Source organism: Chiloscyllium plagiosum, unplaced genomic scaffold (genome assembly GCF_037043375.1).
Source record: "Chiloscyllium plagiosum isolate Xiang-an unplaced genomic scaffold, Cpla_swu_hap1 HiC_scaffold_3, whole genome shotgun sequence".
NCBI lineage: Eukaryota > Metazoa > Chordata > Chondrichthyes > Orectolobiformes > Hemiscylliidae > Chiloscyllium > Chiloscyllium plagiosum.
In genome coordinates, this window is record NW_028270141.1 from 149,053,966 (window position 1) to 149,065,988 (window position 12,023).

General features: G+C 39.6%; 1 protein-coding gene and 1 long non-coding RNA gene across 19 annotated transcripts in view; both read right to left on the minus strand.

Annotated features, from left to right (window-relative positions):
* Positions 1-12,023, minus strand: part of LOC122548528 (serine/threonine-protein kinase MRCK alpha-like) — a 595,544-nt gene that overhangs the window by 500,834 nt on the left and 82,687 nt on the right. The gene's annotated exons all lie outside the window — the stretch shown is intronic.
* LOC148151779 (uncharacterized) lies at positions 6,926-8,465 on the minus strand. The gene is made up of 2 exons (XR_015752031.1): positions 8,133-8,465; positions 6,926-7,125 (listed from the first exon to the last, which is right to left on the minus strand). It is a non-coding gene; the product is annotated as an uncharacterized LOC148151779 (long non-coding RNA).

Below are 12,023 nucleotides of genomic sequence, written 5' to 3' on the forward strand. Positions count from 1 at the left end.
TGGGCCAGGTCCTGGCAAACGGGATTAGATTAGGTTAAGATATCTGATTGGCAGGAACAAGTTGGACCGAATGGTCTGTTTCCATGCTGTACATCTCTGTGACTCTATGTTCGCATGCTGTCATTCTCCTTTGTTAATTTGAGTCAAATCACTTATTTCAGAAATGGAAAGTGATAACAGAATTGTTACTCATCTACATGTTGTAATGTTCGGCAATATGCAAAAAATTTAGACAGACATATTTCACTTTTCTCCATGTGCGGAAGATTGTCTTCTGCACTATGACTATTTTCAGATTAAAGTTCTTTCTTAAATTATTTTTACTTTAAAAGTCAATTGTTTACTTTTAATTTTGTTTCTAAGTCAGTTTGAAAAGAAAATCTCAAAACTAAGTGTGGTTGCTTCCTTGATTGTGATTGAAAAATAATCAAAAGTTTCTTTGTCTGGATAGATTGGCATAACTAAAGAGAGTTGTACCTAGTATTAGAAAGAGGTGGAGTAAAGTGTCAAACACTTAATAAATACACAATCAATGTGAGCTTTGTGTGTTTCAAAGGTACCACAGATTAAAAACATTTTCCAAAAATACTTTTCTCATTTTACCAGCAGTTGGAGCCAAGGATAAGGTAGTCCAGATATTTAATTATATTGGGTGACATTTTTGTAGAGGGCTCAATATTTAGGTTTTTGGAAACACAAACCATTAAAATGGACTGAACCCAAACTGCACCCAAGAGTTGCTCTAGGAGCAGTTTCAATTATATTCCCTTGGAAACTTTGAACAGAGTAACTCAATTTCAGATCTTTTCCAGCCTGCGTCGTAAGAAAATACATTATGTAACTGCTACTTTATTTTCACACTTCCTCCATTTTGGGTCCTTGAAGGAAGGAAAATGCATGACTGTCAAGTAAGAACTATGTTACATTACTTTCTTTTTATCCACTGGCAGAAAGTGGGTGTCGCTGTCTGGCCCACCCTTAGTTGCCCTGGAGGAGGTGATGATGAGCTGCTTTCTTGAATTGTTGCAGGTTGACTCACAATGCCCTTAGGAAGGGAATTTTAGGATTTTGACCCAGCTGCAGTGAAGAAACAGAGATATACTTCCGCATCATGATGGTGAGTGGCTTGGAGGGGAAATTGCAGGTGGTTGTATTCCCAGGTATCTGTTGCCCTTGTCCTTCTAGATGGAAGTGGTTGAGAATTTGGAAGGTGCTGTCAAATAATCTTTGGTGAATGAGAAAAGACCTACACATGCTGACTGTCCCTCCCCTTATTAACTGAACTCATCTCATTTCACCAGTTTTTCTTTTCCTCTGCCCCAGATCTGCTGAAATGTTGATGGATGCAATAGAATTTATTCCTAAAAATTACCTTCACACAAGCCTCAAGTCTATTGTTTAATACCAAAATGTTATATCCTTCTGTTGTGTTCAACATAATGATCAGTTTCCAAAAATGCTCTCAAACCTTCTAAAGACCTGAAACTTAACAACTGTGGAATTGTCCTTTAAATAAAAGACCTTCAAACCCAGGAAGGACAAGAAGGATGCAACAGAAACAAACTGGAGTAAAAATGGGATTCACATTTCAGCTGGTAATTTCACACTTGATGAGTCAAATAATCATCTCTACCGCGATTAGGACCTACTGAATTTGTGGAAGGTCATCTGTGGAAGAAACCCATCAGAGCTGAATAATAGAAACTGCAATATTAGATTGATAGCATGAGAATTTGGAGAAGGTGAGGACGACAGATGCTGGAGACCAGAGTCCAGATTATGATGCTGGAAAAGCACAGCAGGTCAGGCAGCATATGAGGAGCAGGAGAATCGACATTTCAGGGAAGAGCCCTTCATCAGGAATTTGTGCCACTCATCTGAGAAGACCGCAAAGAAATTACAACTTTAACAACAATCTGTCAGCAGCTATAACAGAGTCATAGAGATGTACAGCACGGAAATAGACCCTTCGGTTTAACCCGTCCATGCCGACCAGATATCCCAACCCCAATCTAGTCCAACCTGCCAGCACCCGGCCCATATTCCTCCAAACCCTTCCTATTCATATACCCATCCAAATGTCTTTTAAATGTTGCAATTGTACCCTCCACCACTTCCTCTGGTAGCTCATTCCATACACGTACCACCCTCTGCATGAGAACGTTGCCCCTTGAGTCTCTTTTATATGTGAATTTCAATGTTTGTTAATTTTCCCAGACACACTCCGATGTCCAGCGATACATGAATTCAAACAGCAAAGGCAGTAACTGTGCAGGTTCACTATGGTGTCAGTTTCTTTCTCTCTCTCCTGCACTGACCTCACCATATGCTTCCTTTATCTGTTCCTCTCCCTTTTAAAACTGATGTTGTTTTGATTATTTTTTCTCCAAAGTTCCAAAACAATGCAACAGCGTATCAAACAGTAATTGCTGCTCCTGGACTTTGAGAAAATCACTTCCAACACCTAAAATACCTCGAAAAAAGGAGCAGCTGTTACAGCCAGAAATTTTTCTCATCCTCCATCTTGGATTACCCAGAATCCTATAGATCAAAATAAATTAGAAACAATTCCTAATATCATGCAATTTAGCTGCTGAGAGCCCAGTACTCCAGGGACCAATGCGATTTATTCTGCAGTTTAAAGTCTTAATCAACGTGCTGGAAAAAGCAGTGCACAAAATTATTACAAGAATAGTAAAAACACAAGTTCAGTTGAGCTGCAGAGATTTTTAATTCTTTCGATAGTTTTAATGCCCTAGTATGATTGGACCAAATTACCCACTTCTGTGTTATGTATTATTAAGTAATTGCTCTTCTTGCTCAAGAACAGCTGTCATGCTGCTTTATGATAGCATAAGGAAGGTAAAGAGCAGAATATGGGCCAGTAAAATATGTGTAGAAGTATTGAAAATAAATTAAGTTAATCCAGGAATTAAAAAGTTTTTTAAAAAGGAACTTACAAGTCAGAGGTCCATTCAGACCACCATGCTTTTCATATCACTGGCATGTCACATAACATTTGGACCATATCCTGTAAATTCTTCATTAGGTACTTTGTACAATTATTTTCAAAATGATGTCTACGATCACACTCCACCATCTTTTCAGGGATGTTACCAGATCATGACAGTCCTATAAAAAAAATTCTCATTTCCCTTCTCGATCATGAAACCCATAAGCAATAACTACTGACCCACTTGCCAGGAGGAGTATAAAAATCCATCACCTTGAAAACCTCAATTACATTAATCTATCATTTCTGCTTCAAGGAGAACAGTGCTTATATTTTCAATAGTAAAGTACCACAGATGCTGGAAAAATATTAGAAGTGCTTAAAGGAAGTCATGGCAACAGAGTTTGCACCTGTGGTTTGCTCCTCCTACGTAGGTGGGAAATCATGGAAGCTTTAATTGTCCCTCATGGCCAAGTGTCCAGCTGCAGCTACTGGCTAACTGCATTTCAGAGCTGGGGCTGCAGGTGAAATATCTACACTTCCAGTCATAGAGATGCACAGGGTGGAAACTGACCCATCAGTCCAACGAGTCCATGCCAACCTACATAAATCTAATCCCATTTGCCAACATTTGGTCCATATCCCTTTAAACCCTTCCTATTCATGTACCCATCCCAATGCCTTTTAAATGTTGTAATTGTACCAGCCATCACCACTTCCTCTGGCAGCTCATTCCATCTCCAGGTCAGCTTTGGATTTCACTGTATGTTTATTTTTCATAGACAAACTCCTATGTCCAGAGGTACTTGAAGTCAGTCAGTAGAGGCAGTAGCTGTGAAAGTTCACTGCTGGGTCAGACAGCAGTGTAGGTTTCTTTCTCTGTTGATTCACTTCCCTTCCTCCTTCTTTGAAGTGCCATTGTTTTGATCTTTTTTTCACGGAGCACATTGTGGATAGCACATTCAATGAGGTAGTCACATCGCAGGTGAAGACTGAACAAGCAGAAAGGATATGGGTGATGACCAGAGTAGTGGAAGGCAGGATTTCCTATAATCATCTGTCTTTCTCACAGAAATATCATTTGGATACTGTTAGGGGAGAAGACAATGCAGGGAAAGCAGCAGGAGCCAAATTCTTGGCACTGAGCGGATCTGCTGTATGTGGGGAAGCAGAAAAACAGCATTTCTATAGTTACAGATATCCAGGATTTAATTATAAAAAGAACAAACAAGTGTTTCTGCAGTCATGAGAGAAACTCCAAGCTGGTATGTTAACTCCCTTGTGCCAGGGTCAGGGGCATTACTGAATAGATGCAGGGCATTCTGAAAGGCAAGGTCAGGGAGAGATCACAGTACATATTGACATAGGCAGAAAAAAGGATGAGATTCTACAAGCAGAAGTTTGGAAACAAGAAAGCACATTAGAGAATAGGACTCAAAAGGCAGTAATTGCTGGCACCACATGCTCGTGAGCAAAGAAATAGGTGACTAGTCCAGATGAATGCACAGTTGGTACAGAGAGGACGGCGTTAGGTTTGTGCAGCATTAGAATCATTTTTTCGAAGCAGTAGGACCTGTACAAGGTGGATGGTTGCAATTAAACAAGAATAGGACCAGAATCATTGAGGGGAGGCTTGTAAGTGTTGTTGGAGAGGGTATGATTCAGACAGAAAGCTCAGCAGGGAAGAGGAACAACCTAAGTTAGAAGTGACAGCAAGTGAGTGAAGAAGATATAGAAATTCTAGGCCAGTTGAGGCTGCAGAACTTTGACAAGTTAATGGTATTTTTTGGATGGTATTTTTTTAATGCAAGGAGTCTGATTAAAATGGCAGATGAGTTCAAGGCACAAATTAAATGATTGAGTGTGACTGGCAGCTGAATATTCAAGGTTAGAGAGTCTTCAGGAAAGACAGAAATAGAGGTAAAAGAGGAGGGGGTGTCACAATATTAATCAGGGAATCAACTACAGCAATGGGGAGGGATGACCATGTTAAAAACTTCAAGTGAAGTCATATGGGTAAAACTTAAAAACAAAAAAAGGAATTATCACATTGTTGGGAGTGTACTGTAGGCTCCTAACAAACTTGAGAGAAACAGAAATGCAGTTATGTAGGAACATTTTCGAGAAGTGTAAAAATAATAGGGGAGTGATAGCAGAGAATTTCAACTTGCCCAACAATAACCGGGATAGTAAAAGTAGGAAAGGTTTAGAGACAGCAGAATTCTCAAAATGCATCCAGGAGAGCTTTTTTAAGCCAGTATTTATAAAGTCCTCCAAGTGAAGGGCTTCCTGGACTTAATTTTAGGTAACAAAGGTGAGTAGTTGAATATCGAGGGGGGCGCATCTTCAAGAAAGAACCTGTGAGAGTATAGGACCAACACGTCAATAAAGTAAAGACCAACAACTCCTATGATGCCTGGATATCAGGGATACACAGGATTGGATAAAGCGAGAGAGGAAGGCTCATGGCAGAAACGGAGTGCTCAAAAAGGTAAAACCCTACAGGAATATAGAAAATGAAAGGGAAACCTATAAAGTAAATTAGGAAAGTAAGACGGGGACATGAAAGGATTTTACTTTACTTTACCTACCATTATTCTAAGTTATTTTACAAGTACATTAAGGATAAAAGGATAACTAGAGGTAAAGTAGGGACCATAAAGATCACAGTGAGAATGTAGGCGTGTGCAGACAGAGTACTTGGGCAGGGTTCTAAATGAATAGCGTGTCAGTGTTCATTAGTCAAAGGGGTCATGAGGGTATACAAATCAGGGAGGACTACTAATTTCTTTAAGCATATCACAAAGGCAAATAGGAGATTCTTAGTGGTCTAGCAGGCTGACAAGTAGATAAATCTAGAACGAGTAGACAGTTTGACCCCTCAATACTGATCGACAGGGTCATGGCTGCTCCGATATTCCTCATGTCCACTTTTCTGTCCTTTCCCCAAAACCCTCAATTCCCCAACTGATCAAGAATCTTTCTCAGCCTTAAATATACACAAGGAAACCAAGAATAGGAGGATATAAATGGACTGGTCAGGTGAGCTAATTAGTGACAAACAGAATTCAATCCAGGGAAGTATGATGCAACACACTTGGGGTAGGACAAACAAGGCAAGGGAATACGTGATGAATGATAGAATCCTGGGAAGCAGCAAGGATCTAAGGGACCTCGGTGTTCATGTCCACAGGTGTCTTAAGGTAGTTGGACAGGCAAATAAATGGTTGTGAATGCATTAAGGAAAGGAGAGCAGTTAAACAGTGGCGATTACCAGGGTTATTTTGTGTCATTTTTGAGTGCCTTATATAAACAGAAATTGTCTCGTACTGACACAATGGTGTAGTCTTAAAACTGAATCCAGTTTTATTGAGGGGATGCGAATAGGCAGGAACATTTGGCCAATGGCTTCAAATGTTCCCGCCCTTTATGACATGATATCCATATTTTTGGAACAGCTGCTGCACAAGCAGCTCCAAATTCCTGCCTTCCCAAGAGTAGAACCAGCAGCAGTGTCTACACAGAAACGTCAGGAAACATATTTCAGATTAGTTAAACAGAAAGTTATCCACACCACAGCTTTTTGAAGTCTGTTCTTAGTTTTTGAAAAACAGGACAAGAACTTTTCAGGCAAGTTTATTTTGGTCTACGTTTTTGCAACAGTAATCACATTACAAAGAAAGGAATGAAAATAGAAACAGTATGTGCACCTCAAAATTTATATTGACATTACTGCAAATTTCAATAAACTTTACACATATGAAAGTTGCTCTAGAATTGGTCTTTCTCTCCTTTAATACAGTAGTTTTTCCTTAAACTTTAAAAAGCTCGATGAGTAGAATTTGTGTGGATACACTGCCTTTAATCACCCAAAGTTTTGCACGTGAACATGTTGAATCTACTGAGATGAATTTTCAAAGGTAATCAAGTCTGTTCATAATTCTGAAACCATTTATAAAAGCCACTTAGGACTATGTTATATTCATTTATTCAAGTTGTCAAAAAGTACATACAGTTATGAGATATGAACGAATCCAAGTACAGCAAATGCCAAACGTCTGCACTTAAGGCAGTCAGGTCACTGCAGAGTTCATTTGAATTCCTAGCCAGGAAGGAGGAGGGTGAGTATCACCCCGTTTAGTGTCACCCCGATTAGCATCATTCTGTTTGCTCTGTTTTTGATAGCGGGTGAAGAAGAAAATATAAGAGTGAATGTTATTTATGTGAAGTTATTTCAGGCAAGATGTTCACGCCAAGTCTGGGTTGACACAACATTAATAATGAATCTTTAAAACTGCAAAAATGTCCCAAGGTTCTTCAAAGGAACATTACCAAACAAACTTTGAGAGCATCATTATCCACAATACGTGTGTGATAAGGGAGATTTCACATATTGCATGAGAAAAACTCTTTCAATCAGAAAATCCTCAGACCTTATTTCCTGTCCATTGCCATCCGCCCAACAAACTAGATTCAATTTTAAGACGACACAACTGTGTGCATTTATGACAATTTCTGCTTACATAAGGGACTTAAAAATAATGTGAAATAATCCTGGAAATGGTCACTGACTAAATGCTCTCCTCCTTTCCATAAGGCATTTACTGGAACACAAGCTTACCAAAAGTAATCACACTTGACCCTTTCACATACCATCAGACATCACACAATGCCAGTGTATAGTCCAACAGGTTTATTTGAAATCACAAGGTTTTGGAGCACTGCTCTTTCGTCACTTCGTCTGACGAAGGAACAGTGCTTCGAAAGCTTGTAATTTCAAATAAATCTGTTGGACGATAACCCGGTGTCATGTGACTTCTGACCTTGCCCACCCCAATCCAACACTGGTACCTCCACACCATCTATATATTATCATTTATGTACATGAACTAATGAGCAATACCAAAGTATCTGATGTAAAAGCATTCATAGCCCAAACCTGTTAACACATACACACTTACAGCAATCACTCCACATTGCTCAAGTGGGTGAAACTTACATACAGCACATGCATCCCTTCCCATTGTGACCAACTAATCAGCTCAAGCCAGGGTCCTTTCTAGTCATTATAGATTACTGCATGTTGACCTGATCTCAGTCATTTTGTAGTTTTCTGAAATAATGAGCGAGAACTTCCGAGGACAGGCAATCAGACTGAAAGTGCCACTCACTTACTTACATTGACAAAGAGTTCCACAGTTCTGACAGAAGGTTCTGATGACAGCTCCTTCAGAAGTGCAGAGTGTATTTTAAATCTGACAGGTTCCTCATAGTGCAGGATCACTCCCTTTCTCATGGCAGTAGTTGCTGTATTCTGTATTGTACATCCAGCATCACAGACAGCTCCTGTGAAAGGGTAAGTATGTAAGGTAAGTGTGAGGGGGGGCAGCTAAGTGATGGGAGTGTTTAGTTAGGTTAGAGTAGATGGAGTATGGAGGTAGGTAGCGCGCACGTGAGTGAGAGAGACTGCGAGAGCACCTGATTAAGAATGTGCTCATGAGAAAGGGAAAGACTGACGGTGTGCAAGACTGATTAAACATACGTTAAAGAGAAAGAGAGAGGTTAAGGCAGTGTGCACAACTGAGAGGCAGCATATGCACAATAGAGATAGCAAGCACGAAGGACCAATTGAAAGCATGAAAAACAGAATGATTATGAAAGTGGGTTAGAATAAGGGGTAGCTAAGGGGTTTAGGGCTGCATTGTTGGGAAGGATGTGATAAATTGAGAGGGCTAGTTTAAGTTAGCCAGGGTCTTGACCAGGTATGATACTTCCATGATAACTATTCACTGCAGTGGAACCCTTCAAATGTACTGATTTAAATGGATACTCAGGGTTTCAGGCGTAAGGGAATTATCCAACAGAATCTTCAATTTCCTAGGTAATTCTTTCAGACTCTGCTAAGTTAAGAATTCCTCAGGGTGCCAACATACAACTCCCCATCTACTCTGCAGAAATGATTATTCTGGCCATCGGAAAATCCAATTCAACATTTTTGTAACTTCGTACATACCCAATGCACACTTGGTAATGGGAGATGTGAACTGACATTTCCCAAAATGGCATAGCAAACTGTAAAACTACCTTCACTGTGGCAATCTTGCAGTTAGTAGATGTCACATGGGAATGGCTAGAATCCGTGTTCTCCCTGACTCAAACTTTACTTATAGATACAAGTAGGATGACCAGCACATAAAGCAATTGAAAAAGTCAGATTCGAGACATTAGGACAAAGATGTTTTATCAACAACGAGGGATATTACAAAGGCATAAGCAAATGATAAACTCAGTAAAATAAAGCAGTCTTTCAGTTCATCCAAATATGAGAAATGAAGTTCAGGTTAGGGATAAACAATTAGCAAATTTAGCAGCTACTGGCAAACTGGTAATTCAAAAATCAAAAAGAATGGACTTTTTTATTATTTTTATTCTCAGTCTGAAAAGACTCCTGGGAAGCTTGAACGGACCGACTTTAGAAACTCTTCCTGAAAATGATGAATGAAAGCAATGTCTCTAAAGTACACCTGCAACTGCTGGTTGCCCACCCCATTCATACCACTGACTTAATCTTCAAGACTTGGCCTTGAATCTAGAAATATCAACCCTAGTGAAATAACCGTGTCAGCAAGTCAGACCTACCAAAATATCAGCTGCTTACAGTAAGGCAGGGCAAAAATAGAGCATATATTGATGAAGTCTTTGTTTTTTCCTGCACAAACCTACTATTGTAACACCACTGACCCACATGATTCCCATATTACTATTTTTCAAACAATTATTTTTCTTATAAAAGGAATTTACAAACTTTCAGTAGAAATAGGCTGACAAACGATGCAAAAACAAGTCCTTTGAAAGACAGAAACTCATTGTTAAGCACATTGTTGTTTCTTAAAGATCTCCACTCTATGCTGTCCCTAAAACAAATTGCAACATAACCTACATTTAGGTTTAAACAAATTAAAGTCAGCACAGCATAAACCTAGATTTCTATTTGCATCACTGTCCTATTTTTCCTGGTTTGAACAGGAAAGTCTGTCACCTGAGAAGCATACCACATACAAACACATGCAACCCTGCAGTAATTATCACATTTATGGAATGGGGCCTGCACATGATTATAAAAAATATTAGTGATGAGATTTCCTTTTGAACACTACTAATTCCATTTTCTAATTTTCTCCTTCTCATCCTGGGATAAGAATCCCCAAATGACAGTGGTGTCAACTATATTTCACCCGTTGACAAACAATAAATGCTAATGGACTCAACAGCTGTAGACACCACATTCTCCAAAATGCTGCCCTGACAAAGCATTGCATTTACAAGTATTTTCTTTTGAGATCATCCATTTTAGACTCAAGAGATGCAGAACAATTTTCTTTTAAAATGGTGAAAAGCTAGGACATAGAGTTTGAGTTTTATGTTCTTTATGTTCACTCGTTTTATGGCTTGAGAGTTAGTTGCTCTACTTCAACTGCCCTTGAATTGAGTGGATTGCTTGGCCATTTCAGGTGGCAGGCAAGAGTCAATCAAGGTGTTGTGGGTCAAGAATTATATGTAGGCCAGACCAGGTAAGGACATGAGTGGACCAGATATATAGATGGCAGTTGTAAAGTCGAAACTTTTATTTCCTGTATTTTGAAAGTGGACTTAAACCAAGAACTGCCGCTATTTTTTCAAAGGAAGTCACAGAAACTCATCGTAAGTCGTGTTTACACTACTGCTTTGTTCAAACAGTAGAGGAGACTTTATAGGCCAGGGGCTGCAAACAAAGTGGGACAAGTACTCGAGGAACTATGAACCTGCACTTGTGTAGTGGTGACCACTTCTGGATATGAATAATACTGACGGAAGCATTTGGGCCATCTACAAAGGCACATGGCATGCCTTTCTCGGTGGTAAAATACTAAAGCCAGAAGAAAGCCACTTTCTTCACCCTTAATAGCTGCTGAAGGTATTTTCTGTATCAACCCCGCAGAGATGTTTTTACACAACTCTCGAGTATGTGGGACTTGAATCTGGGTATCCTGGCTCACAGTTAGGGTCACCACTGCACCACAAGACCTCTTCACTAGTTGTTGTAAGCTGTGGCTTTAACTAGCATACGTTAATGTACCAAATACCTGTGAAGAAGTGAAAAGGACCTGGAGAAGAGAGACTGAAGAATACCAAGTCATGGAAAGCACAAGGATCATCTCGGTGAACCTGGTGCCATTGAACTGTTTTTCCAGTTATTTGTTCTCTACTATCTCAGAATTTTTTTTGTCTCGTATTCGTGTGCATGGAAGGTTTATAAAGGGGTTAATTCTAACTTGCAGAGTTTATGTCGACAGTTCATGGTTGTTCACCTGTGGTTAGACAAAAGTGGGTACCTGCAGATGCTGGAGATTAGAGTCAAGATTGAAGTGGTGCTGGAAAAGCTCAGCAGGTCAGGCAGCATCCGAGGTGCAGGAAAATCATCATTGCGGGCAAAAGCCCTTCACCTGTGGCTAGAATCTATTTACTTATAATAAATAGCAATTGTTAAGTACAGAAATTTTAACCTGGACCTGACAAATAAATTGGCAACTTTTTAAAACTTTTGTGAAAACCCCAGGAATAGAGGGGCATAATTTACAGCGCATTATCCCACTGAGGCATGACATAGTTATCATAGTCACCACTACAGAGATTAGCTTTGAATTCCATATATATTGATGGTGGAACACGAACCAAAGCCCTCTTATCATTAAACTGGGCCTCTACTAATCTAGTGTCATGACCACTTTGCCACTATTTTTTCAGTCAACACAAAGCATTAAAAGGCCATGAACCAATACAAAATTAAAAGATTAATGGGTTTTTGGCCGTGATAGAGAGGAATAGAATACAATGGGACAGAAAGGACTTATACACTTAATGGTAAGGCCCTGGGGAGTGTTGCTGAACAAATATACCTTGGAGTGCAGGTTCATAATTCCTTGAAAGTGGAGTCACACGTAGATACGATAGTGAAACAGCATTTGGTATGCTGGCCTTTATTGGTCAGAGCATTGAGTATAGGAGTTGGGAGATCATGTTGCAACTGTAC